At 50.1% G+C, this 5,118-nt stretch overlaps 1 pseudogene; it reads left to right on the top strand.

The window, feature by feature from the left end:
* The first annotated feature begins 2,753 nt into the window (after positions 1-2,753).
* LOC120711547 lies at positions 2,754-4,551 on the top strand (annotated as a pseudogene).
* Positions 4,552-5,118: the final 567 nt, after the last annotated feature.

Genomic DNA, 5,118 nt, shown 5'->3' with positions numbered 1-5,118 from the left:
TGGGGGCACTAGAGTAGTGAGTTCATACACGAGCGTGGTGTTCGGGTATGCAGGATCCTTCGGATATGACCGTGCTCCATGGTGTGACTGGGGTAGACGGCAGGTGGTGATAGCCCTGTCCGTCCGGCGTAACAGCGGTGTTGCGTTTAGCGTACTCCCCGACGTTCGGGTTCGGTGTAGGAGTTCATGCAAAGAGGTAATGGAACTAGACGTTCTCCAGTACGGGACCTTCTCCCCGCTATCCCATTTTCCTGGCACTTGTAGTCCTAACCATGATCTAACATGACCCCAGCTTTGGATAGAAGCACTAGGACACCTAACCTAGCCTAAGCTCCAGCTGACTTGACGTAGGATAGAGTAGTTCTTTGTTTTATAGATTCTCTCCTTAATTCCTTCCTCTTGGAGTGTGGATGTGTGCTGTGTCACATTACCCATGCTTATTATTTACTTGGACTTACCCCTGTAAGAGCATTGCCTATTGCTTGAGGCACAATGTCATGGTTAATGTTGAGTACAATACCTTTGCCGCTGCCGTCCTTTGGGACACAAATAAATGATGATAACCTTACTCTCTGGGTGAAATGCTACAACGGTATATCTGTGCGCTTGCGGATCCTTCTGTAATCGTATTGATTATACCACGAGAGTGGCACCCCTTGGGTGCAGTTGCTAGGATGGGTTCGGCGCCCTCATTTCTAGTGATTGCACTAAGGACTGCCAACAATCATTTCTGGCGCTGTTGCTAAGGATTAACCATTCCTAATGATTGCGCTAAGAAATGTCAACAATCTCGAAGAAGGGAGAGTTCCACTGCAACAATCCAGCGCCTAATCATGCTTAGAAAAACTTGTTTTCGTGGTCTCAGATGAACTGACAACACTGCAAAATTGGTTCTTGTGAAACTGTTGGTGGTCTTGAAACTGTTGATGGTCTTTTACCTGCTTGTAACTGCTTGTTGAGTGTTGATCTTGTAAATGCTTGTCGAATGTTGAATCTTGAACTTGTGATATCTGAATGTTGAATGCTTAATCTTCTGCCTGTAATGTTTGAGCATATCTATTAGCTGGGAATTTCTGTGTGTGAGTGCTAAAACTGAGAGATAGCCGCAGTGGGCCATAGGAGATGCAGAATGGTGACAAACTGCGTCTCCTATAACAGGCAGAAAGGAGACGCGTGACAAAATCAACGTCTCCTACAATCACACACAAAGGAGACGCGTGTCAGAAAAACGAGTCTGCCATTACGACCTATAAAGGAGACACTGCATACGAGCCGTGTTTCTTATCTCTAAAACATGAGACGGGGATTGAGAAAGTTAGGAGACGCGACATAACAGGGTCTCCTATAAGCACCCACATAGGAGACGCAGATTCTAATACACGTCTCCTGCTTAAACTATTATAGGAGACACGGTTTAAGACACGCGTCTCCTACATTAGCAGTCATTGGAGACGCGGGTTGTTGTTCCGCGTCTGAGAAACTATTCAGTGGAGACGTTGTATGAAATATTTTGGAGACGCGGTTATACGCGTCTGCTTTAATAAGTATGGGAGACACTATTTTATTCTTAAAGGAGACGCGGTTCATCTGCGTCTCCTGTATGGTCCCTATAGGAGACGCGTCGAACTGCGTCTCCTATTGGTTCACATCGGAGACGCAAGTGAACCGTGTCTCCTATAGGAGTTAACACGTGTCTCCTATAAGCCTTTCTTACATAGTGAGAAGCCAGCTCAAATAATTTCCTCATTCGAGCCGGGGCGTTAAGAAGCTGTCGTGTATATCAGAAGTATACGTACAGCATGATGCACAAGTCAGCGGCAAGAATATTCTCTTTATACGTGCCCGTGACTTCTAAGCCAAAATTAATATTCGGCATACGTGGCAGCAAAGATACGTACTTCCCTCATCTTCGCCGACTTCTTTATTTTTTTAGAAAGACACCAATAAGGTGTCTCATATCTGATTCATATCAAGTAAATAATTGGTGGCATAAAAGAAGGACAACGACGTAAAGAAAATAAAATTATATCGAAGAGTTCTCTCTTCATCTTCTTCAATCGATTGTTTGTCGTCCACTGAAACTTGAAAAATGTAGTGAAATGACAGCATTGGAAAAGGACACCTTATGCCATCGTCACACAAGGTTTTGACCGAAGGGTAGTGGAAACGGAGTCGGTGCTGGTTTGGCCGACCACTGGTTCGGCCCAACCGACATAAGCTTCGTATGTGGTTTCAATTCTGAAATTTGGCTTCAATCCTTAAACGAGTTTCTCACAAAAATCTAAAATTTGAGCACATGGCTTCCTGATGGCTTCACAAAATCATTACCTATACCGTTATTAGAGAATTTCGAGAACAATGCGAATCTAAAAATGTTGAAATTAAGGGAGGCTGCTAGGTAGTCTTTGTCTACAGTTGGTTGTAATTGGCCATATAAAATCAGGAAATATAATTTTTCTGTAGAAATATTCCCGACCACCATCTCGACGTTTGACTCGTCGGTCGTCGCATGAAGTCACATGGTGGCGATTATTCCGAGGCAATCAACATGCCGGGAGCGCACATGGTTTGACCCCAAGATAGCTGGAGTTGGGTGCTACACTGCTACTTCCACGTAAACCACCTGGCAAACAATCACCAATAAACAATTCAGCCTCAGTGCTTATTATTTTAGGTTACGGAGAACCATCACTCACTGCTCTGCTATTTAAGTTGCAGCTTACTAAGCTAGAAAGCCACACCAATCACCAGGAGCTTGCATTGGGAGAACCACCAATGGAAGACCACCAGCACTGCCTCTACCTCGTATTAGCTCTCGTCTCGCTGCTCGTCATCTTGCTCGCCAAGCGCCGGCGCTCCGCCGCGGCGCCCGAGCACGGCCTGCGGCTGCCACCGGGGCCATGGCAGCTGCCAATCATCGGCAGCCTGCACCACATGATCGGCAAGCTCCCGCACCACGCGATGCGTGACCTCGCGCGGCGCCACGGGCCGCTCATGCTGCTCCAGCTCGGCGAGGTGCCCACGCTGGTGGTGTCGTCCCGGGAGGCGGCGCGGGAGGTGATGAGAACGCACGACGCGGTGTTCGCGACGCGGCCGATGAGCCCCACCATGCGGGCGCTCACCGACGGCGGCCGGGGGATCATCATGGCGCCCTACGGGGCCCACTGGCGGCAGCTCCGCCGGATCACCATCACCAAGCTCCTCAGCGCGCGCCGCGTCAACTCCTTCCGCGCCGTCCGCGAGGAGGAGGCCGCCGTCATGCTGCGCGTGTGCGCCGCCGCGGCGGCGGAGTCTCGCGCCGTGAACATGCGCGAGCGGCTGTCCGAGCTCATCACGGACACCACGATGCGCGCCGCGATGGGCGACCGGATCAAGGACCGCGAGGTCTTGCTGCGGGCGCTCGACGAAGCCATCGTGCTCGCCGCCGGGTTCAACCCAGCCGACCTGTGGCCGTCATCCCGGATCGTCAGCTGGCTCAGCAGCGCCGTGCGCCGCAGCGAGGAGATCCGTCAAACCTCGTTCGGGATCCTCGACGAAATCATCAAGGAGACAAGGACCACCTGGAGAGGATGGAGCGTGGCGACGGCGGCGAGGTCGAAGACCTCCTCGACGTGCTGCTAAAGGTACAGAAGGATGGTGAGCTGCCGATCCCCCTCGACACAGACGTCATCAAAGTCGCCATCACTGTAAGCAATCTTCAACTCATCAATCAATTCAATCCGATCCGTTAGTTCTGTACCGATTACTTAGAGATCGACACTCCGTATGATTGCTCGCAGGACATCTTCGCCGGCAGCGAGACGACAGCGCCGACGCTGGAGTGGGCCATGGCGGAGCTCGTCCAGAACCCCAAGGTCATGGAGCGGGCGACGGCGGAGGTGCGACGCGCCTTCGCCGCGCACGGGTCGGTGCGGGAGGAGAAGCTCGTGGAGGCGGGGCTCCAGTACCTGCCCCTCGTCATCCGCGAGACGCTCCGGCTGCACACGCCACTGCCGTTCCTGATCCCGCAGGCGTGCCAGGAACCCTGCCGCGTGCTGGGCTACGACGTGCCGCAGGGCATCACGGTGATGGTGAACGCCTGGGCGCTGGGCCGCGACGAGCGCTACTGGCCGGGGGACCCCGACGCGTTCCGGCCGGAGCGGTTCGAGGCCGGCGGCGGAAGCGCGGCGGATTTCAAGGGCACCGACTACGAGCTCCTGCCGTTCGGGGCCGGGCGGAGGATGTGCCCTGGCCTGGGGTTTGGGCTGGCCAACATGGAGCTCGCGCTCGCCAGCCTCCTCTTCCACTTCGACTGGGAGGTGCCCGGCGGCGCCAAGCTCGACATGACCGAGGCGTTCGGCATCACCGCGCACCGGAAATCCAGGCTCCTGCTCCGCCCCATCCTTCGCGTTCCTGTGCCAGGCGTCTAGGTCCTGATCATGTTTGTGATGTACTGTGTAGTGGTAAACTTTTGTCATGTTATGTGCTTTATGGTTTGTTTTTGTGCCGAATAATCTTCTTTCATTATACTAGTTTGATATCTTTTGTGGAGAATCAATATTTATGAGTCGATTTTTTTTTGCCAAAATCTATATGATTCCTGATGTTCCAAACGATAGATAAAGGTATTCTAGCAAAAAAATAAATGTACAAAGAGCACACATCATTTTTTCATAATAAATTAACTTTTGGGAACAATATATATTATAAGAAGACATTTACACCTTACTCCCTCCATATAGGATTTAGATGACGTTTTGGACAAGATTTGAGTCAAACATTGAGAATATAAATCATGAACAATTTTTAAGTTATTGAGTTTGAAAATGTGAAAATTATATTAATAGATTTGTCTTAAGAAACATTTTCATAAAAATATACATATATCACTTTTCAACAAATATTTTTATAAAAATAAGCGGTCAAAGTTATACTTTGAAGACCGTGTCGCTGTTCTAAACGTCATCTATTTCTTATATGGAGGGAGTACATATGTTTTGCTTTGTGTGTTCCCAAGCCGATATTTTTTTCAGCGGTCGATAGATCTTGTTGTAAGCAACAAATTTATCGATATGTAAAATTTCGTGCAGAAGGGCAGTAAAGCTGCCTCCGTGCAGCCTTGCCTCGATATTTGCCGTA

The sequence above is a fragment of the Panicum virgatum genome, chromosome 6K, assembly GCF_016808335.1.
Source record: "Panicum virgatum strain AP13 chromosome 6K, P.virgatum_v5, whole genome shotgun sequence".
NCBI classification, from domain to species: domain Eukaryota; kingdom Viridiplantae; phylum Streptophyta; class Magnoliopsida; order Poales; family Poaceae; genus Panicum; species Panicum virgatum.
Note: the sequence above shows the minus strand (reverse complement) of the source record. Positions and strands in the feature narration are given on the sequence as shown.